The sequence below is a fragment of the Podarcis vaucheri genome, assembly GCF_965113315.1.
Source record: "Podarcis vaucheri genome assembly, chromosome: W".
Lineage (NCBI taxonomy): Eukaryota > Metazoa > Chordata > Lepidosauria > Squamata > Lacertidae > Podarcis > Podarcis vaucheri.
Genome location: NC_138757.1, coordinates 715,757 through 739,765, shown reverse-complemented (window position 1 = coordinate 739,765; position 24,009 = coordinate 715,757). Strand labels below are relative to the sequence as shown.

Below are 24,009 nucleotides of genomic sequence, written 5' to 3'. Positions count from 1 at the left end.
AGGACCAGGTGCGCAGCCTGGGAGTCATTTTGGACTCACAGCTGTCCATGGAGGCGCAGGTTAACTCTGTGTCCAGGGCAGCTGTCTACCAGCTCCACCTGGTACGCAGGCTAAGACCCTACCTGCCCGCGAACTGTCTCGCCAGAGTGGTGCATGCTCTAGTTATCTCCCGCTTGGACTACTGCAACGCGCTCTACGTGGGGCTACCTTTGAAGGTGACCCGGAAACTGCAATTAATCCAGAATGCGGCAGCTAGGCTGGTGACTGGGAGTGGCCGCCGGGACCACATAACACCGGTTCTGAAAGATCTGCATTGGCTCCCAGTACGTTTCCGAGCACAATTCAAAGTGTTGGTGCTGACCTTTAAAGCCCTAAATGGCCTCGGCCCAGTATACCTGAAGGAGCGTCTCCACCCCCATTGTTCAGCCCGGACACTGAGATCCAGCGCCGAGGGCCTTCTGGCGGTTCCCTCATTGCGAGAAGTGAGGCTACAGGGAACCAGACAGAGGGCCTTCTCGGTACTGGCGCCCGCCCTGTGGAACGGCCTCCCATCAGATGTCAAAGAGATAAATAATTACCTGACATTCAGAAGACATCTTAAGGCAGCCCTGTTCAGGGAAGTTTTTAATATGTAACGCTGTACTGTTTTTAACACTGATTGGGAGCCGCCCAGAGTGGCTGGGGAACCTCAGCCAGATGGGCGGGGTATAAATAAAAAATTATTATTATATTATTATTATTATTATTATTCTTTGGCACTGCCCTTCTTTGGGATTCAGATGTAGACTGATCTTCTCCAATCCTCTGGTCACTGATGAGTTTTCCAAACTTGCTGGCATATTGAGTGTAGCACCCTAACAGCATCATCATTTAAAATTTTAAATAGTTCAGCTGGAATACCATCACTTCCACTGGCCTTGTTATTTGCAGTGCTTTCTAAGGCCCACTTGACTTCACTCTACTCAGAGTAGACACATTTAAATTAATGTACACCAGTCATGTTCATAAAGTTCAATGGGTTTACTCTGAGTGGGACTAACATTGGCTACAGCCCAATGAAATTTAGGGGTAAGAAAAATTAAGGAACAGCATCTTCACAGAAAAGAAGAGTACAATAATTAGCCTGTGAATTAAATGTGAAATAAAACTGTATTAAAGCATATGGTGACATGCATTGATTAGAGCAGGCAAAATTAGTTATTGCTGAGACAATTCTGCTCCTGGCCTTCCTCCTCCACCACCCCCCTAAAAGTATATTAGGTTTCCAAAGGGAGAAAAAGAAAAACAGCTAACTATTCAAAGCAGAAGTTTAAATCAATCCAGCAAAGGAAGCCCAGGGAAAATTAATCCAGTTAATACATTAGAGTAAAAAATAGCTTTAAAAGTGAAAATAGTTTTGTCTGAGCATCACCAGAGAACAAAGGAAACAAAATGAAATCAAAAAACAAAATTAACCTGACTTCTGTAATGAGAAAAGAGAGACTGAAAAAAAATGAAATACAACTGTTCCTAAGCCAATCCCCAACACAGGATGGCAGCTCAAAAGTTAGACTGAGCAACAAAATAATGAAGGGATGGGTGTTTGAAATCATTAAATTCTATCTTCTCTCAAAGAGAAGGCAAAAGCTGGGACTAGAAAGAGGAAATAATGCAGCAGTATACCAGAAAAACTAGAACTAAATACTGGGCCAAAACTTAAATCAAGTAACAATGCAGAAGTGCAGCAACCAAAAACCTTTTCCTACTCTAACCTCAAATCCCTGACTGTCTAAAGACTGTCTCTCTGTTTGGGTATTTTGAGGAGGAGACTGGTGATGCTTATCAGGAACACTCTGGGCCCGTGAAGCTGTTGGGAGAAAGGAAGCATCTCAGCCCTGTATAGTGGTACCTCGGGTTAAGTACTTAATTCGTTCCAGAGGTCCGTTCTTAACCTGAAACTGGTCTTAACCTGAAGCACCACTTTAGCTAATGGGGCCTCCTGCTGCTGCCGCACTGCCGAAGCACAATTTCTGTTCTCATCCTGAAGCAAAGTTCTTAACCTGCTGGGTGACCTTGGGCCAGTCACACTTCTGTGAAGTCTCTCAGCCCCACTCACCTCACAGAGTGTTTGTTGTGGGGGAGGAAGGGAAAGGAGAATGTTAACCGCTTTGTGTTTTTTTTGTTTTTTTAAAAAAATTTTTATTGCTTTTTCAGATACAAGTGTACAGTCAATATAAAGAAATAACAATAAGAGAGAAGGAAAAGAAAAGAAAAAAGAAAAAACAGAAAAAACCATCTTTCCTGAATGTTTTCTCATAACCAACTGGACTTCCCCACATCTCCCACACCCTGCATTCTTTACAATAAAGATGTCAGCAAATTATTTCCTTGTTTCATGCATTCCTTTGTACTTTCAAGTGGTTATATTTTATGTTTAAGATACTTATTATCTAATTACTTTACTTTAAAATAAGTATAATATTACTTTAAACATTAGTCCTTTCATATTTGTAACTTAATTTCCCATATACCGAATCTTATTGCTGAAGCAAAATCTTCAGATCGTACAGAACTTTTAACATTCATATAACTTATAATATTTTTGTAAATAGTCTTTAAATTTTTTCCAGTCCTCTTCCATTGTTTCTTCTCCCAAGTCCCGGATTCTGCCAGTCATTTCCGCCAATTCCATATAGTCCATCAACTGCGTCTGCCACTCTTCCAGTGTGGGCAAATCTTGTGTCTTCCAATATTTTGCAATAAGTATTCTTGCTGCTGTTGTTGCATACATAAAAAAAGTTCTGTCCTTCTTTGACACCTTCTGGTCAACAATGCCCAGGAGAAAGGCCTCTGGTTTCTTGGGGAAGGTGTACTTAAACACCTTTTTTAACTCATTATAAATCATTTCCCAGAAGACCTTCACTTTTGGGCAAGTCCACCAGAGGTGAAAGAATGTCCCTTCAGCCTCCTTACATTTCCAACATTTATTGTCAGACAAATGATATATCTTAGCAAGCTTGACTGGGGTCATGTACCACCTGTATATCATTTTCATAATATTCTCTTTCAAGGCATTACATGCCGTAAATTTCATACCAGTGGTCCATAACCTTTCCCAGTCTTCAAACATAATGTTGTACCCAATGTCTTGAGCCCATTTTATCATTGCTGATTTGACTGTCTCATCCTGAGTGTTCCATTTAAGCAGCAAGTTATACATTCTCGAAAGTACCTTAGTCTTTGGTTCTAACAATTCTGTCTCTAATTTCGATTTTTCCACCTGGAAGCCTATTTTTTTGTCCAACTTAAAAACCTCTTGTATTTGAGCATAATGGAACCAGTTTTGCACCCTAGTCTTTAGTTTTTTATAACTCTGCAATCTCCAATTTTCTCCAATTTTTTCTATAATTTCCTCATATTTCAGCCAACCAACCTCCATATTGGGTTTTTTCCAGGCCTTGGCCTCTGCTGGTGATAGCCACCTCGGAGTCTTACCTTCTAATAAGTCTTTATATTTTGTCCAGACCATAAATATTGCTTTTCTGACAATATGGTTTTTGAACATTTTATGAACCTTTGCCTTGTCGTACCACAAATATGCATGCCAACCAAAAGCATTGTCAAACCCTTCCAGATCTAGGACATCAGTGTTCTCAAGGAGTAACCAATCCTTCATCCAGCAGAAGGCCGCTGCTTCATAATATAATCTCAAGTCTGGCAGGGCAAACCCCTCTCTTTCTTTCGCATCAGTTAAAATTTTAAACTTTATCCGGGGCTTTTTGCCCTGCCAAACAAACTTAGATATATCCTTCTGCCACTTACCAAAACATTCCACTCTGTCCACAATCTGTAGGGCCTGAAATAAAAATAACATTTTCGGCAATACATTCATTTTTATAGCTGCAATTCGACCCAACAAGGAAAGTTTCAATCTTGACCAAATTTCCAAATCTTTTTAAATTTCCGACCAACATTTTTCATAATTGTCTCTAAATAAGTTCAAATTTTTAGCAGACAAGTGAACCCCAAGGTATTTCACTTTTTTTACCACACTTAGTTCTGTCTCCTTCTGAAACCCATCTATTTCTGAAGGTGTCAAGTTTTTCCCCAAAACCTTGGTTTTTTGCTTGTTCAACTTAAATCCCGCTACCCAACCAAACTCATGAATCAGTTCTAAAACTCTTTTTGTACTAGATTCTGGCTCCTGTAATGTTACAACCAAATCATCTGCAAAGGCTTTCAGTTTATATTGTTTCACTCCGACCTGTATTCCTCGTACCAACCGGTCCTCCCTAATCATGTTCAAAAGCACCTCCAGGACTGAAATAAATAAAAGAGGGGATAGGGGGCACCCCTGTCGTGTTCCTTTTTCCATTTTAAACTCTTCTGTCACCACATTGTTCACTATCAGTTTAGCTTTTTGCTCTGAGTAAATTGCTTCTATACCATTTTCAAACCCCCGTCCCACTCCCATCCCTTCCAAATTTTTCTTCATAAACTTCCAAGAGATATTGTCAAAGGCCTTCTCCGCATCAATGAAAATTAACACTGCTTTAGTATTAATGTTAGTTTGCAAAAGTTCCAAAATATCAATAATGTTCCTGGTATTATCAAACAAATGTCTACCTGGGAGAAAGCCTGCCTGGTCTTTGTGAATTACTTCATTTAACACTTTTTTAAGTCTACTTGCCAAAATATCTGCAAAAATTTTGTAATCCACATTTAGGAGTGAGATGGGACGGTAGTTCTTAAGTTGAGTATTTTCAGTTTCCGATTTGGGTATCAAAGTGATGAAAGCTTCTTTCCACGTTTCCGGTGTCTTCTTCCCCTCCATAATCTGGTTGCAAACCTCCATTAATGGTTGTATCAAATAGTCTTTTAATACCTTATAGTACTTGGAGGTAAGTCCATCTGGGCCTGGAGATTTGCCAAGTTGCATATTCTGAATGGCACCCTCGATTTCCTGTTGAGTTATTCTACAATTCAAAATTGTTGTCTTTTCCTGAGATAGTTTTGGTAGTCCGTTAGCTTTTAAAAATTGGTCTATCTCAGTCGCTTCCTGAGGCCCTTGCGTATAAAGAGTTTTGAAATATCTCTGGAAACACTTTCTAATTTCGTCTGGTTTCTGAATGTTTCTCCCTTCTACCTCTAGATTGGTAACAAAGTTCAATTTTTGTCTTTTTTTCAACTGCCATGCTAGCAGTTTCCCACATTTATTCGCCGATTCAAATGATCTTTGTTTCATTTGTTTAATTTTCCATTCCACTTCTTGATTTATCAATTTCGCATACTGTGCTTGATAGAACTTAATTTCTCTTAGAATCTCTTTAGATTTTGGTTTTAGTCTCAAATTTTTCTCACCGTCTCTTATCTTCTCTAATATCTTATCCCTTTTTCCATTCCAGAGTTTTTTCTTGATCGTATTCTGTTGTATCAGAAACCCTCTCATTACCGCTTTGCTTGCGTCCCAGATTGTTCTCTTTTCCACCGCAGTATTCAGGTTGATTTCAAAGTAGTCTTTTAAAGTTTTTTGGGCCTTCTTTACAATCTCCTGGTCTCTCAATAGGGCGTCATTCATTCTCCATCTGAAGGAACCGGTTGGAGTAAGTCTCAATTCCACTTTCATAGCGTTGTGGTCGGAGCAGGTTTTTGGGCAGATTTCCACTTTTCTGGTCTTCGGAGCCAGCCCTCTAGTTGTCCATATTTGGTCGATTCGTGTCCATGACAGATGGGCCTCAGAAAAGAATGTTCCCTCTTTGCCTAAGGGGTTCTTTGTCCTCCAAATGTCAATCAAATCCATATTGTCAGTTAGTTCAAAGAAAGTCTTAGGTAGTCTGCCATCCTTGGTTAAATTTTGGTTCTGTGACTTGTCCATGTAAGTAGAGACCACCCCATTCATATCTCCCATCATAATAATGTTAGTATAGTCCAGATAGTCCAGCATTGTCTCATGCAGCTTCCTGTAAAATTCCGATTTCCCCTCATTTGGTGCATAAATTCCAACTATTAAAATTTTTTCTCCTTGTGTTTGTACCTCAATTGCCAAAATTCTTCCTTGTTCATCTTTAAATAAAAATTTCGGTGACAAGTTCTCCTTTGCATAGATCACTACGCCTCTTTTCTTGACTTTGTCTGATGAGATGAATTCTTGGCCTAATCTTTTATTAATTAACACTTTCCTGTGGAGCCTAGTCACATGTGTTTCCTGCAAACAGATAATCTCCAATTGTTCTTTTTACAATATATGAAAGATCCTTCTTCTTTTTTCCGGGGAATTCCCGCCATTTATGTTCCAACTAAGGAGCTGCAGAGACATCCTGGTTCAATCTATAAGTCTTGTAGGGATGTGTCTTCTTTTTCGTCCGGAGCTGGCACAGGTGTTGGATCAGGCGGAGGTGGCGGCCAAACTCCTGCTATTCCCTTCTGAAGGTCCTCTCCGTAGTCGTGTAAAAACTTTTGTTGGTCCTCTGCTGTTCTAACTTTAACCTTCTTTCCTTTAAAGTTAAAAGATAGTCCTTGGGGGAACTCCCACCTATAGGGAATTGCGTTGTTTCTCAATAGTCTTGCTAGATCTGTATATGTAGCTCTTAAATCCAAAAGTTGTTTCGGGATGTCTCTGTAGATTTCTGCTTTCTTATCCTGAATCACCAGTGATTTTTTAAAATGTAAGCCTAGGATTTTATCTCTTTCTTGCCTGGATCTCAGAATGATCAGGCAATCTCTAGATCTGTCCTTCCTCACCAATCTTCCCAATCTGAAAGCGGTGACAATTTTAAAGTCCTTATCTTCTTCTATACCCCAGAACTTTGATATTTCTGATGTCAAATAACCAATCAAATCTTCTTGTCCAAGTTCTGGAATTGCTCTCAATCTAAGATTATTTTCCCGATTTTTCAATTCCACCATAGACAGATAGGCCTGCTGTTCATTAATTTGCCTGCATAGTGGCCTTACTTCCTTTTGTACTTCCTCGGCCTTCTTGTTAGCTTGTTCTGCTTTTTGGTTCGCTTGCTCAGCCAATTTACGATTTTCTGAAATTGTTGTTTGAAGGTTCCCAATTACTTGTGTATTTTGGGAAACCTGATCAGTCAGTTTATTAATAGTAGTTGTAACTTGATCAAATTTTGTATTTAAAGCTGCCAACTGTTCCAAAATTTGTTTAGAAATTGGGTCAGTCCCTCCTGAAGCCATATCCTCTGAAGTTGGCTCTTGGGCTGGCTGAGCAGTTTCTCTTTCTTGCAATGCTAAAACAGTAGGGACAGATGATCTACGTGGCTGAACAGTTAACGTTGACTGTAACAATTGCTGTACAGTTTGTTTTGCTTTCGTCTTCGCGGCCCTTGTTTTCCCTGTGCCACTCATTCCACAGCTGTCTATGTGTCAAGGTCAAATTGTAGATCCCATGGGAAAGACAGTCCAAAATATAAACAACCACCAAGGAGATAATCCAAATAAAATACAGTTCCCAGAGACTTATTAGTCCCAAATCCACTAGAGGGAGCTTCCCTGTAATTCAAAGGAAGGAAGGAACTTTTTCCGCCATTAATCCAGCAGTCCGAAAGAAAAAGTCACAGAGAAGCCTTCATTGTCTCTTTAAAGTTTAAAGAGTTGTGGTCTCTTTAAAGACCACAAACTTGACATGAGCCAACAGTGTGACGCGGCAGCTAAAAAAGCCAATGCAATTCTGGGCTGCATCAATAGGAGTATAGCATCTAGATCAAGGGAAGTAATAGTGCCACTGTATTCTGCTCTGGTCAGACCACACCTGGAGTACTGTGTCCAGTTCTGGGCACCACAATTCAAGAAGGACACTGACAAACTGGAACGTGTCCAGAGGAGGGCAACCAAAATGGTCAAAGGCCTGGAAACGATGCCTTATGAGGAACGGCTAAGGGAGCTGGGCATGTTTAGCCTGGAGAAGAGGAGGTTAAGGGGTGATATGATAGCCATGTTCAAATATATAAAAGGATGTCACATAGAGGAGGGAGAAAGGTTGTTTTCTGCTGCTCCGGAGAAGCGGACACGGAGAAATGGATCCAAACTACAAGAAAGAAGATTCCACCTAAACATTAGGAAGAACTTCCTGACAGTAAGAGCTGTTCGACAGTGGAATTTGCTGCCAAGGAGTGTGGTGGAGTCTCCTACTTTGGAGGTCTTTAAGCAGAGGCTTGACAACCATATGTCAGGAGTGCTCTGATGGTGTTTCCTGCTTGGCAGGGGGTTGGACTCGATGGCCCTTGTGGTCTCTTCCAACTCTATGTTTCTACGATTCTATGATTCTATGATTCTAAGTTGCAGAGTTTCCCCAAAATAAACAAAGTTACAATAGAGATGCAAGTAACAGTTTCTTACTTGTATCCACCAGCGCTCAACAGTAGCAGTTCCATCTGATACAATTTCTGCAGTTTGACAGTTCTTTGTATCCTGACAGCCCAGCGATTCGGATTTTAAGCTTTTATAATCCCCTCAATAGAGGAGAGATTTCGGTTCAGATCCAGTCAATTTACACCAAACTAATCCTTTGCCCTTCTAGATAGCCAGTTCAAGCTTTGTACAAAGAAAAACAACTTCTTTTTAAACTCCCTTTCAAAGCGCTTCTCGCTTGTCAGGTCTTTGCTTTGATCTTTAAGCAGAGTCGGAAGACGGACTTCCTGTTTCTCGTCTCCCGTTTTTAGCCGAATTTAAAAGTTTTAGTCCCAAAAAGATTCTTGTAGTCCTTACTCACGAGTATGTAGTTTTGGAGCCTGATGTTTCAGAAAGAAAGGACAGCGCTCATCAGCAGCAGCCGCGCGGCTTCGCTTCCGCGGAAAGAGCGATGAACTCACAGCACCGCTTCCCCTTCCACGTTCCGGGGCCCCTTCACCGTTTCTGGGGTCGCTCCTGGTGCCCGCCGAGTCCCACGGCCACGGGCTCACTCTACCCGTGGTTTTTCTGGATGGGTCGTCGCTGTGCCGCAGCGCACGACCCTTTTCCGCGGAGCCCCTCTTCAGAGACTGAGGAGGACCGCCATTGCCGTTTCGCACCGCCTCCGGAAGTCCGAGAATGTTAGCCGCTTTGAGACTCCTGAAGGGGAGTGAAAGGCGGGATATCAAATCCAAACTCTTCTTCTTCTTCTTCTTAACCTGAAGCACTATTTCTGGGTTAGCGGAGTCAATAACCTGAAGCGTACGTAACCTGATATCTGAGGTTGTTGAGGGCAGCAGTTGAGCTTGCAGGGCAGCAGTTGAAGAAGGAGCAAAAAGGGTTTTCGTGTGTGTGTGTGTGTGTGTTTCTTTGTGGCTGATTAGCTGTTCTCCCTGTGCAAAGGTCAGAGGGGGCAGGATTTCTGTTGAGGCAGGTGATTAGCTGTTGGAGGAGCTTATCAGAGCTTGCAGGGTAGTTTGATCCATCTTTTAGATTTAGGGGAGCTAGTCTCAAACGTTTGTTGGAGGAGACCTAGGTTTTTTTGTGGGGGGAGTTATTTGTCCTGTCTTCACGCTTTTTATGATGGAGGACCGCTGTAGCCACCCCCAACGACACGTTCTCAAGATGGAGGGGGAGGGAACAGCTGCAGTCGCCTGCGGTTCCTGCGCAATGTTTGCCATCTTGCCAAAGGTTGCAGGCAGCTTTACCTGCAGCAATTGCATGTTGATTGCCCTCTTAAAAGACAAAGTCCAGCAACTGGAGGAACGTGTAGCTACGCTCCAAAGAATTAGAGAGCTGGAGCTCTTCTTGGAAGCAACAGAGAACACCGTCTCCACCAAGGAGGAGACAGGGGACACCACTGAGAAGGAGGCTAGTTCACCAACACAGGAGCCAGATATATGGAGAAACTCAAAGAAGTAGGAGGCCCAGGGTTCGCTCTGATTGTTTAGAAATACACAATCGCTTTGAGGTCCTCTCCCCTAGCATGGAAGACGAAGAGCAGACTCCATTTGAGGATCTCTCCCTCATTACAGTCGATCAGGTATATGAATACGAGCAGCAAAGTCAGTCCTCAGGGAATGTGCAGGCGACCTTGGAACGGACAGCTCACGGAAGAACCCCGACCAAACCTAAGAGGAGGCGTGTAGTGGTGATAGGGGATTCCCTACTGAGGGGAACAGAAGCAGTGATCTGTGGGCCTGACAAGATGTCTCGGGAAGTGTGCTGTCTCCCCGGGGCTAAGATCCAAGATGTAACTGAACGACTGCAAGGAATCATAAAACCCACTGACAAATACCCCTTCCTCTTGGTTCATGTGGGAACCAATGACACTGCAAGCAATAGCCTCCAGAAGATCAAAAGAGACTACGAGGCTCTCGGCAGGAAATTGAAGCAATTAAATGCACAAATTGTCATCTCATCTGTCCTCCCAGTTGAACGACGTGGCCCAGGGAGAGAGGGGAAAATAGTGGAAGTGAACAGCTGGCTTCACAAATGGTGTAAACAGGAACGGTTTGGATTCTTAGATCACGAACTGCAGTTTCTTGAAGATGGACTTCTGGCAAGCGATGGGCTGCACCTCACAACGGTTGGGAAGAATGTTTTTGCCAAAAATATCAGAAACCTCATGAGGAGGGCTTTAAACTGACTAATGTGGGGGAGGGAGACAGTGCCCCTGAAGATAGGAGTCTATCAACTGATGAAGATGATCATCCAAATGTCATAGACCAAATGGAGCAAACATTCTATGATTCTATATTTCTTCCGGCAATCTCATCCAGCCCAGCCTTTCGCATGATGAATTCTGGATATAAGTTAAATGAGCAGGGAGACCATGCACAGCCTTGTCGTACTCCTTTCCCAATTTTGAACCAATCAGTTGTTCCATATCCAGTTCTAACTGTAGCTTCTTGTCCCACATAGAGATTTCTCAGGAGACAGATGAGGCACTCCCAGTTCTTTAAGAACTTGCCATAGGCTGTCTGGCTCAAGGTCAGCAACCACACTACCTGGGGTGTACAAGACATCCATATCTTTCTGGTATAATTCCTCTGTGTATTCTTGCCACCTCTTCTTGATGTCTTCTGCTTCTGTTAGGTCCTTTCCACTTTTGTCTTTTATTATGGTAATCTTTGTACAAAATGTTCCTTTCATATCTCCAATTTTCTTGAACAGCTCTCTGGTTCTTCCCATTCTGTCGTTTCCCTCTATTTCTTTGCATTGCTCGTTTAAGAAGGCGTTCTTGTCTCTCCTTGTTATTTTTTTTGAAATCTGCATTCAATTTCCTGTATCTTTCACTATCTCCCTCGCATTTTGCTTGCCTTCTCTCCCCCGCTATTTGTAAGGCCTTGTTGGACAGCCACTTTGCTTTCTTGCATTTCCTTTTCATTGGGATGGTTTTCGTTGCTGCCTTCTGTATAATGTTACGAGCCTCCATCCATAGTTCTTCAGGCACTCTGTCCACCAAATCTAAATCCTTAAACCTGTTCCTCACTTCCACTGTGTATTCTTAAGGGATTTGATTTAGATTGCATCTTACCCGCCCAGTGGTTTTTCCTACTTTCTTCAGTTTAAGCTTGAATTTTGCTATAAGAAGCTGATGATCTGAGCCACAGTCAGCTCCAGGTCTTGTTTTTGCTGACTGTATAGAGCTTCTCCATCTTTGGCTGCAGAGAATATAATCAATCTGATTTCGATGCTGCCCATCTGGTGATGTCCACGTGTAGAGTCGTCTCTTGTGTTGTTGGAAAAGCGTGTTTGTGATGACCAGCTTGTTCTCTTGACAGAACTCTATTAGCCTTTGCCCTGCTTCGTTTTGATCTCCAAGGCCAAACTTGCCAGTTGTTCCTTTTATCTCTTGATTCCCTACTTTAGCATTCCAATCCCCTATAATGAGAAGAACATCCTTCTTTGGTGTCACTTCTATAAGGTGTTGTAAGTCTTCATAGAATTGCTCAATTTCAGTTTCTTCAGCACCAGTAGTTGGTGCATAAACTTGGATTACTGTGATGTTAAAAGGTCTGCTTTGGATTCGTATCGAGATCATTCTATCATTTTTGAGATTGCATCCCAGTACAGCTTTCGCCACTCTTTTGTTGACTATGAGGGCCACTCCATTTCTTTTACGGGATTCTTGCCCACAGTAGTAGATATGATGGTCATCCGAACTGAATTTGCCCATTCCCGTCCATTTTAGTTCACTGATGCCCAGGATGTCACTATTTATTCTTGCCATCTCATTTTGACCACATCCAACTTACCCAGGTTCATGGTTCTTACGTTCCAGGTTCCTATGCAATACTTTTCTTTACAGCATTGGACTTTCCTTTCGCTTCCAGGCATATCCGCAACTGAGCGTCCTTTCGGCTTTGGCCCAGCCGCTTCATCAGCTCTGAATCTACTTGTACTTGTCCTCCGCTCTTCCTCAGTAGCATTCCTCTTCCTTGGACGCCTTCCGACCTGAGGGGCTCATCTTCCAGCATCATAACTTTTATGTGCCTGTTGTCTTTGTCCATGAAGTTTTCTTGGCAGGGATACTGGAGTGGCTTGCCGGTTCCTGCTCCAGGTGGATCACGTTTGGTCAAACCTCTCCACTATGACCTGTCCATCTTGGGTGGCCTTGCACGGCATAGCTCATAGCTTCTCTGAGTTATTCAAGCCCCTTCGCCACGGCAAGGCAGTGATCCATGAAGGCTTTTTAGATGAGTCTAAAAAGCCTGGGACACAAATTTTCATGGCCCTCTAATGGCTATGGTGGCTGATTTACCAGAAGTAATGTATTTAGAAGTAATGTATTTAGAATTCACCTCTATACCACCTATATGCTCTGCTATATTCAACTGGGTCTGGCTAAGATCCTGCAACAGGTTAAAGTTGCCAGACATCAATAGTATCCGGAAAGCCTACAAGCTGTATGTATATAGCACTGTCCAGAACTGTAATATCGTCTGCACCAGTAAACTTTTTGGACTTTCAGCTGCCTCTGTGTGGTGGTGACTGGAACTGGGGGCAACTATGGGCTATGTGGGTCTCTCACCTCAGATTCCCAGCAGGGGCTGTAAGGAGAAGGGCTGCAGCTCAGAGCACCTGATTTGCATGCATAAGGTCCCAGGTTCAATCCCAGGCATCTCCAGGCAGGGCTGGGAGAGACTCTCAATACTAAGCTATATTGACCAGTGGTCTAATTATCTACAAGACAGCTTCCTTTGTAACAATTTCAAAGGCAGAGAAGACATTTTTAAATAAGAAATGAAATTTAAAAGCTGTGCCAACACAAAAATGCTGCAAATGGAAGGGTCAAGACAGAATGGAGCTCAGCACTGGCAAATGGTGCTGTGTACTTTACTTACATGGAGTCTATTCAGCAGCCACACAAACATATCCCTGGCCATCTTGTAATTCAATCACAGTCCATTAAGTGTTAGTCCATTAAGAGAAAAAAAATTCCAAGCACACCAATACAAATCTATGGAGCAACCACATTCCGAATACAGTGGTACCCTGGTTTACGAACTTAATCCGTTCCGGAAGTCCGTTCTTAAACCAAGGCGTGCTTTCCCATAGCAGCAGGGGACTCAATTTACACTCAACAGGAAGCGGAACATGTTCTGCTTCCAAAGCAAAGTTCACAAACCAAAACACCTACTTCTGGGTTTGCAGCGTTCTTAATCAAGCTGTTCATAAATTAAGCTGTTCTTAAACCAAGGTACCGTGTGCGGCTCTGGCTCGCCAGAGCAGCTTTGTCACGCTGGCCACGTGACCCGGAAGTGTCTGCGGACAGCGCTGGCCCCCGGCCAATAGATGTGAGATGGGCGCACAAACCCCAGAGTCTGTCAAGACTGGCCCGTTCGGGCAGGGGTACCTTTACCTTTACCTTAAACCAAGGTACCACTGTACTGTGCACAGCTCTGGTTGCTTCACCTCAAAAAGGATATTGTAAAGTTTGGAAACCTTCACCAAAATGATGAAAAGAATAGAGTGACTCCCCTGTGAAGAAAGGTTGCAATGTTTGGGACTTCTTGGTTTAAAGAAAAGGCGAGTAAGGGGTGACATGGTAGGAGTTTATAAATGTTTGCATGACATGGAAAAAAGTTTTCCTACCTCTCTGATAACACTAGAATTCATGGACTTCCAATGAAGCTGAATGCTTGAAGATTTAGGACAAATAAAAGAAAGGTCTTCTTCATCCAGCACATAGTTAAACTATTGAACTTGCTCTCACAGGAGGCAGTGGTTGCCACCAACCTGGATGACTTTAAAAGAAGGATTAGATAAATTCATGGAGAAGGCTATCAATGGCTCCTGGCCATGATGACTATGATCTGTCTCCACAGTTGGGAGGAAGTAATGCTTCTGAATACCAGTTGCTGGAAACTACAGGAGGGTAGGGGGCACTGGTGGAGGAAGAGGAGTGTGGGGGGAGTGCCCTGCCCCCGGCAGCGCGATCCCGGCAGGGTGCCATCGCACCTGCCCCCCCGCCTGCACTGGGCGTACCACACTGCTGCGGGTGGCGCATGCCAGCCCCACCCCCGCCTGCTCTCCGCTCCGCCACTGGTAGGGGGCTCTTGTGCTCGGGCCCTGCTGATGGGTTTCACACAACTAACTGTGAGAACAGGATGTTGGACTAGGTGGGCCCCCTTTGGCTTGATTCATCAGGCTCTTCTTATATTCATTAGTTTAGTCTTGTTGTTAGAAGAAGCTGAAATGTCAGAATGTAGTCAGCAAGTCTTGGCACTCCCCGGAACTCTTTTTCAGGGTTAGATAAGTATTAAAATGTGTATGCCAGAAGAATGAGACAGAGGAGAGGAAAAAGCTGGGCATGGTGAAAAAACTCCTCCAAAGTTTGCAGCTGGTAATAGCTTTGTGTATAGCAGACTTAATTAGTTAGATCATGCTTCGTGCAATTCAGATTTTGAGTTACACCAAGGGTGACTGGGACAAAACAAAACTAAGCAGCTGCTCCCACTTGAAAGTCTAAACAGCAACAGTTAATTTGAGCTCTGTTTTCAGAGCAAAGAGGAACTCAGGCGTTTCTTTTTAAGGAGAGGGAGAGAGGAAGAGAGAGACAGACAAACAGACAGACAGAGACAGAGAAACATTAGGGTTGCAAGGGGAAGAAAAGGACTTGCAGGCAATTTTATTTTTCACACAAGGAAACACTTATTTACAAAGTGAGTTAAATGCAGAAAATTTACTTTCATAATTGCTGCAGCCAGCTTATGAGTGCAACTTTAAAAAAATGCAGTATCTAGTGTTCTTTGAACTGAAGTCCGATTTAGATTAATGGGCATGACTAATTTAGGCAGATATATATTTCAATGGGTCTACCTGGAAAACATTGTTGGCTAGAACCCAGCAAGCTATATAGCTAATGTGCTTGTGACACACAACTGAAACAATATTAAATGTATGCTATGTTATGTATTAACATTAACAGATTTCTGTCCACTCACAGATCCCTGCCCTCCTTTCACATTGCTGTTCCCTGGTCCAAATCCCTGTGTTTCCCCTCCATTAAGTTTAAGTGAGCAAGTGCATCACCCCCAGAAAAAGCTACACCACACTTTTATTCTGTGCCAATGGTCAGATCACTTCCTGGTGCAACTGGACTTCTCCACGACCCTTCCCCTCTGCAGGGAGGTGGGACCGATTGGGATGGTCCGCTCCCACCACTTAATGGAGCCAAATGGCTTCCAGTGAGTGGTAGGGGATGTTTTATCCCATGTTGATGGCCTTTCAGCTGATTCCCTGGTGACCCGTTGGAATGCGGAGTTAACCAGGGCTATCGACTGCCTGGCTCCACAGCGCCCTCTCCGATTGCATCGAGCCCAGACAGCCCTGTGGTTTTCCCCGGATCTGAGGGCAGTGAAACAATCGTTGAGATGGCTAGAGCGCCGGTGGCGGAAAACTCATTCTGAATCGGATCGGACACAGGTTAGAGCTCAACGTCAAGCCTACCAAGTGGCGACAGCGAAAAGGACCTTCTTCACTGCCTCTATTGCATCTGCAGAAAACAGCAGCAGGAGACTCTTTCAGGTGGTTGGCAATCTATTGAAACCACCTTCGTCACCGGGGCCTGGTAGGGACCCCAAGGTCTCTTGCAATGCTTTTGCTAAGTTTTTTGCAGATAAAGTCGCTCAGATTCGGAAGGAGGTAGACTCCACCGTGGGAGCAGGGCCAGGGCGGGAGAGTGCTGGAGTCCTGTCTAGTCATGTTATATGGGATCAATTCCAATCTGTTACCTCCGAGGATGTGGACAGGCTGCTTGGACAAGTGAAACCAACCACCTGTCTCCTGGATCCTTGCCCATCCTGGCTTATAAAAGCTAGCCGGGAAGGACTGGGCGATAATAATAATAACAATAATTTATTATTTATACCCCGCCCATCTGGCTGGGTTTCCAGCCCGGACACTGAGATCCAACGCCAAGGGCCTTCTGGCGGTTCCCTCACTGTGAGAAGTGAGGTTACAGGGAACCAGGCAGAGGGCCTTCTCAGTAGAGGTGACTGCCCTGTGGAACGCCCTCCCTTCAGAGGTCAAGGAAAAGACATCTGAAGGCAGCCCTGTTTAGGGAAGTTTTTAATGTTTAATGCTGTATTGTGTTTTTAATATCCGATTGGGAGCTGCCCCGAGTGGCTGGGGAAACTCAGCCAGATGGGCGGGGTATAAATAATAAATTATTATTATTATTCTAAGTGAGCTGGAACTGCGCAGTGCTTACATTCCTAAGGGCACCTTTACAGGTCCTATTTCTTACATATATAATTTTTTTTTAAATATATTTTTATTGCTTTTTTCAGATATCATATCAAACAACAAAAGAAAAAGAAGAAAAGAAAAAACAAATGAAATCTAACTTTCAATTACGTTTTTCCATGACCTACTGGACTTCCCCACGTCTTCCTCACCCTGCTTTCTTAACAATAAAATGTTAGCAAATTAATCTCTTGTTTCGTGTGTTATTAATACTTTCAAATAGTTCACTTTGGGGTTCAAAATACTTATTATCAATTTACTTTTACTTTAAACTAAACACAATATTATTTTAAACTTTAGTCCTCTCCTAATCATATCTTAATTTCCAATAAACAAAATCTTATTGCTAGAGCTTAATTTTTCAATTCATGCAAATTATTGACAATCATATAACTTATAATGTTTTTGTAGATAGTCCTTGAATTTTTTCCAGTTCTCCTCCGTTGTCTCTTCTCCCAAATCCCGGATTCTGCCAGTCATTTCGTCCAATTCCATATAGTCCATCAATTGCATATGCCACTCTTCCAGTGTGGGCAAATCTTGTGTCTTCCAGTGCTTTGCGATAAGTATTCTTGCTGCTGTTGTTGCATACAAAAAAAAAGGTTCTATCCTTCTTTGGCACATTCTGGCCGACAATGCCCAAAAGGAAGGCCTCTGGTTTCTTGGGAAAGGTATACTTAAATACCTTTTTTAACTCATTGTAAATCATTTCCCAGAAAGCCTTCACCCTTGGACAGGTCCACCAGAGGTGAAAGAATGTCCCTTCTGCCTCCTTACATTTCCAACATTTATTATCAGACAAATGGTATATTTTAGCAAGTTTGACTGGGGTCATGTACCACCTGTATATCATTTTCAAAATATTTTCTTTCAGGGCACTACATGCCGTGAATTTCATACCGGTGATCCATAACCTTTCCCAGTCTTCAAACATAATGCTGTACCCAATGTCTTGAGCCCATTTTATCATGGCGGATTTAACTGTCTCATCCTGAGTGTTCCATTTAAGCAGCAAGTTATACATTCTCGAAAGTACCTTTGTCTTTGGTTCTAACAGTTCTGTCTCTAGTTTCGATTTTTCCACCTGGAATCCTGTTTTTTTATCCAACTTAAAAATCTCTTGAATTTGAGCATAATGAAACCAGTCTTGCACCTTATGCTTTACTTTTTCATAGCTCTGTAGCCTCCAATTATCGCCTATTTTTTCTAACATTTCCCCATATTTCAACCAAGCGGTCTCCATATTGGGTTTTTTTCGGGCCTTGGCCTCCACTGGTGATAGCCACCTCGGGGTCTTACTTTCTAATAAGTCTTTGTATTTTATCCAGACCATAAATATTGCTTTTCTGACAATATGGTTTTTGAATGTTTTATGGATCTTAACCTTGTCGTACCACAAATATGCATGCCACCCAAAAGCATTGTCAAACCCTTCTAGATCTAGGACATCGGTGTTTTCTAGTAACAACCAATCTTTCATCCAGCAGAAGGCTGCAGCTTCATAGTATAACCTTAAGTCTGGCAGGGCAAACCCCCCTCTTTCTTTTGCATCAGTTAGTATTTTAAATTTTATTCGGGGCTTTTTGCCCTGCCAAACAAACTTCGAAATATCCTTCTGCCATTTACCAAAACATTCAGCTCTGTCCACAATCTGAAGGGCTTGAAACAAAAACAGCATCTTTGGCAATACATTCATTTTTACTGCTGCAATTCTACCCAACAAGGAAAGTTTCAGTCTTGACCAAATTTCTAAGTCCTTTTTAACTTCTAACCAACATTTTTCATAATTGTCCTTAAACAAATTCAAATTTCTGGAAGACAAATTAATCCCCAGGTATTTCACTTTTTTAGCCACAGTTAATTCTGTTTCCTTCTGAAACTCATCTGTTTCTAAAGGTGTCAAGTTTTTAACCAGAACCTTGGTTTTTTGCTTATTCAGCTTGAATCCCGCCACCCGACCAAACTCTTGGATCAATTCTAAAACTCATTTTGTGCTAGATTCTGGCTCCTGTAATGTTAAAACCAAGTCATCTGCAAAAGCTTTCAGTTTATATTGTTTCTCTCCGACATGTATTCCTTTTATCAACCGGTCCTCCCTTATCATGTTCAAAAGCACCTCCAGGACTGAAATAAATAAAAGAGGGGATAAGGGACACCCCTGTCGTGTTCCTTTTTCAATTTTAAACTCATCTGTCACCACATTGTTCACTATCAATTTAGCTTTTTGTTCTGAGTAGATTGCTTCTATACCATTTTCGAACCCCTGTCCCACTCCCATCCCTTCCAAATTTTTCTTCATAAACTTCCAGGAAATATTGTCAAAGGCTTTCTCCGCGTCAATAAAAATTAACACTGCTTTTGTATTGATGTTTGTTTGCAAAAGTTCCAAAATGTCAATGATGTTCCTAGTGTTATCAAACAAATGTCTGCCTGGGAGAAAGCCTGCCTGGTCCTTGTGAATTACTTCATTTAGCACTCTTTTAAGCCTGCTAGCCAAAATGTCTGCAAAGATTTTATAATCCACATTTAGGAGTGAGATGGGACGGTAGTTCTTTAATTGAGTCTTTTCAGCTTCCAATTTAGGAATCAAAGTGATGAAAGCTTCTTTCCACGTTTCCGTTGTCTTCTTCCCCTCCATAATCTGGTTGCAAACCTCCATTAGTGGCTGTGTCAATTAGTCTTTTAAAGTCTTATAATACTTGGAGGTAAGTCCATCTGGGCCTGGAGATTTACCAAGTTGCATATTCTGGATGGCACTCTCAATTTCCTGTTGTGTTATTCGATAATTTAAGATTGTCCTCTTTTCTTGAGATAGTTTTGGTAATCCATTGGCTTTTAGAAACTGGTCTATCTCAGTCACTTCCTGAGGCCCTTGCGTGTAAAGTTTTTTGAAATATTTCTGGAAACACTTTCTTATTTCTTCCGGTTTCTGTATATTTTTCCCCTCAACTTCCAGATTGGTAACAAAGTTCAATTTTTGTCTCCTTTTCAACTGCCATGCTAGCAGTTTTCCACATTTATTCGCCGATTCAAAAGATCTTTGTTTCATTTGTTTGATTTTCCATTCCACTTCTTGATTTATTAATTTCGCATATTGTGCTTGATAGAACTTAATTTCTCTGAGAATCTCTTTAGATTTTGGTTTTAATCTCAATTATTCCTCTCCATCTCTTATCTTCTCTAATATCTTATCCTTTTTTCCATTCCAGAGTTTTTTCTTGATCGTATTCTGTTGTATCAGAAACCCTCTCATTACAGCTTTACTTGCGTCCCAGATTATTCTCTTTTCCACCGAAGTGTTCAAATTTATTTCAAAATAGTCTTTTAAAGTTTTTTGGGCCTTTTTAACAATCTCTTGGTCTCTTAGCAGAGTGTCATTCATTCTCCATCTGAAGGAACCGGCTGAAGTAAGTCTCAATTCCACTTTCAAAGCGTTATGGTCGGAGCAGGTTTTTGGGCAGATTTCCACTTTAACAGTCTTAGGTGCCAGTCCTCTAGATGTCCAAATTTGGTCTATTCTTGTCCATGACAAATGAGCTTCAGAAAAGAATGTTCCTTCGTTACCTAGGGGCTTCTTTGTCCTCCAGATGTCAATCAAATCCATACTGTCAGTCAGTTCAAAAAAGGTCTTAGGTAGCCTGCCATCTTTGGTTAGATTTTGGTTTTGCGACTTGTCCATATAAGTAGAGACCACCCCATTCATATCTCCCATCAAGAAGATGTTAGAATAGTCCAAATAATCCAGCAATATCTCATGCAACTTCTTGTAAAATTCTGACTTCCCTTCATTTGGTGCATAAATTCCTACTATCAAAAACTTTTCTCCTTGTGTTTGTATCTCAATTGCCAAAATTCTTCCTTGCTCATCTTTAAATAAAAATTTCGGTGACAGGTTCTCCTTTGCATAAATCACAACACCTCTTTTCTTAACTTTATCTGATGAAATAAATTCTTGGCCTAGTCTTTTGTTGATTAATACTTTCCGGTGGAGCCTAGTCACATGAGTTTCCTGCAAACAGATAATGTCCAATTTTTCTTTTTTCAATATGTGAAAGATCCTCCTTCTCTTTTCCGGAGAGTTCCCGCCATTTATATTCCAGCTTAGAAGTTGCAGAGACATCCTGGATCAATTTAAGAGTCCTCTTGAGGTGTGTCTTCTTCGTCCAAACCCGATGGTAGAACAGGTGTTGGTTCAGGTAGAGGTGCTGGCCCGGCTCCTGCTACTCCCTTCCGAAGGTCCTCTCCGTAGTCGTTCAAAAATTTTGTTTGGTCTTCTGCTGTTCTGATTTTTATCTTTTTCCCTTTGATGGTAAAAGATAGTCCTTGAGGGAATTCCCACCTATAAGGGATTGTGTTGTTTCTAAGTAGTCCTGCTAGATCCTTATATATAGTTCTTAAGTCCAGTAGTTGTTTCGGGATGTCTCTGTAGATTTCTGCTTTTTTACCTTGAATCACCAGTGCTTTTTTGAAGTGTAGGCCAAGTATTTTGTCACTTTCTTGCCTAGATCTCAAAATGATCAGGCAATCTCTAGCTCTGTCCTTCCTCACCACTCTTCCCAATCTGAAAGCGGTGACAATTTTAAAGTCCTTATCTTCTTCTATAGCCCAGAACTTTGATAATTCTGATGTCAGAAAGCCAATCAAATTGTCTTGTTCAAGTTCTGGAATTGAGCGTAACCTAAGATTATTTTCCCGATTTTTCAATTCCACCATAGACAGATAGGCCTGCTGTTCACTGATTTGCCTGCAAAGTGGCCTTACTTCCCTTCTTACTTCCTCTACCTTCTTATTGGCCTCCTCTGCTTTCTGATTTGCTTGTTCAGCCAGTTTCCGATTTTCTAGAGTTGTTGTTTGGAGGTTCCCAATTACTTGTGTGTTTTGGGAAACTTGGTCAGTCAGCTTGTTGATAGTAGTTGTAACTTGGTCAAACTTCGTGTTTAAAGCAGCAAGCTGGTCCAAAATTTTCTGAGAAACTGGGTCAACCCCTCCTGAAGCCATATCTTTTAAAGCTGGCTCTTGAGCTGGTTGAGCACCTTGTCCTTCTTTCAGTGTTAAAACCGTAGGGACAGATGATCTGCGTGACTGTACAGGCTGTACAGGCAATGTTGTTTGTAGCAGTAACTGTTCTGCTTTTGTTTTAGCTGCCCTTTTCCTTGTGCCACTCATTCCACAGCTGTCTATGCGTCAAGGTCAAATTGTAAGTCCCATGGGAAAATAGTCCAGGAAAAAGAAAACAAATACCGAGAAGATAGTCCAAATAAAAAGCAGTTCCCAGAGATTAGTTAGTCCTAGATCCACTAGAGGGAGCTTCCCTGTAGATCAGTGAGAAAATAAAATTTTCCACCCTTAAGCAGAAGCCCAAAATGAAGAAATTAAAGAGGTACCTTCAGTGTCCCTTTATGCTTGAAAAGCTTTCCCAAAGTGCCAACAAAGTTTCAATAATAGGTGCAAGAAACAGTTTCTTTCTTATTTATATCCAATCATGCTTAACAGTAGCAAGTCCACTTTTAGTTACAATTTCTGCAGTTTGACAGTTCCTATTGTCCTGGCAGCCCCAGCATTTGGTTATTTTGTAATCCAGTTAGTAAAGAAGAGGAAAAGTTTCCGTTCAAATCAGTCACTTCCCAGCCTCCTAATCTTTCTCCCCTTTCAAATAAATAAGTTCCAATTTGCACAGTTCTAACAGCTTCCTTTTAACATCCTTTTCACAGCGCTCTCAGCTTGCAAAGGTCTTTTGCTTTGATCTTAGCAAAGTCGGAAGGCGGACTTCCTGTTTTCACCTCCCGTTTTCAGCCGAATTTTCTTTTAAAATTTAAACTCAAATGGGTACTTGTAAATCCTTACTCACAAGTGTTAAGTTCTGTAGCCAAATGTTCCAGGAAGAAAGGACAGCGCTCATCAGCAGCAGCCGCGCGGCTTCGCTTCCGCAGAAAGAGCGATGAACTCACAGCACCGCTTCCCCTTTCACGTTCCGGAACCTCTTACGAGGCTCCTTCCCAGCTTCTGGGGTCGCTCCTGGTGCCCGCCGAGTCCCACGGCCACGGGCTCACTCTACCCGTGGTTTTTCTTGATGGGTCGTCGCTGTGCCGCAGCGGACGTCCCTTTTCCGCGGAGCCCCTCTTCAGAGACCGAAGAGGACCGCCATTGCTGTTTCGCGCCACCTCCGGAAGTTCCCCCTATTTCTTACATATAAACCAGCTTTGTATCACTGGCCCATTTATCCAAGTATTGCCTGCTCTGCTTGACCATCAGCTCTCCAGGGGGCAGTCATGTGGGCTGTCTTTTTTTAATTGGAGATCTTATTTTAAGCCAGTTCTTAGGATCATACACCAGGGTGGCTACCACCCACTTTACAGCCCAAAGCAGATTTCAGCAGGCGGGAGGAAGGTAAGGAAGAGATTTGTTTGGCACCCCCAATATTTTGTTGCTGCTGCTGCTTCAAAGTGCTGCACATCACATAGGGGAGGGGGGAATGAGACACCTGATGACATCACTGCGACTTCAGGTGAGCAACCTCTACCACCAGCTGAATCAAGCTACCCACCCCTGAAGCTATCAAATAACTACTGGCCTTCTGCCTGCCCAAATCTGCTATGACTGTCTCTGTCATCAGCCAGCCCCAACACAGCCAGGATATAGTGGGCTATCAATCAAAGCAAATTACCTCATGGAAGGATGGCAACTCATCCTTTGCTTTATGGTACTCATCCACACACTCTATGCAGTAACAGAGATCATTATTGGCTGAAGCAAATTCATTTGCAGGCAATGTAGAGGAAGCATAACTTTTTAGCAGGTTGACGACTGAATCATCAGAGGTGCACCAACGACATGCACCCATTCTGCAGATAAACACAAAAATAAAAAAGAGAAAGAGAAATAATTATTTGTAATTATTTGAAAACACGAACACAGAAATGTTCTGAGTAAAGTTCAACAACATAGAAAGCTGCTTTATATCGAGCCACACAAAAGAACACAGATGAGCCTGACATATCAGGCCAATCACCCATCTAGTCCAGCACCCTGTTCTCAGTTGCCAACCAGATGCCTGTGGGAGACTGACAAGCAACACCCAAGCACAACTGCACTCTCCCCTCCTGCTGTTTCCAGAAACTGGCATTCAGAAGTATTATTGCCTCCAACCATGGAGGCAGAGCATAGCTGTCATAGCTAGTAGTCATTGACGGCATTATGCTCCTTGAATTTGCCCAAACCTCTTTTAAAGCCATCTGATTTGGTGGCCATCATTGCCTCCTGTTGGACCGTTGTGTTCCATCTAACACAATATTGTCTGCACTGACTGGCACCAGCTCTCCAGGGTTTCCTACAGAGGACAACACCCAGCCCTACCTGGAGATACTGAGAACT

General features: G+C 42.5%; 1 protein-coding gene across 1 annotated transcript in view; it reads right to left on the bottom strand.

Moving 5' to 3' along the window:
* Positions 1 to 23,478, bottom strand: part of LOC309523387 (putative helicase senataxin) — a gene marked incomplete at its 3' end in the record, with an annotated part of 60,354 nt that extends 36,876 nt beyond the window's left edge. Inside the window, exon 1 of the mRNA XM_082207161.1 lies at positions 23,303 to 23,478. The remainder of the gene's footprint in view (positions 1 to 23,302) is intronic.
* Positions 23,479 to 24,009: the final 531 nt, after the last annotated feature.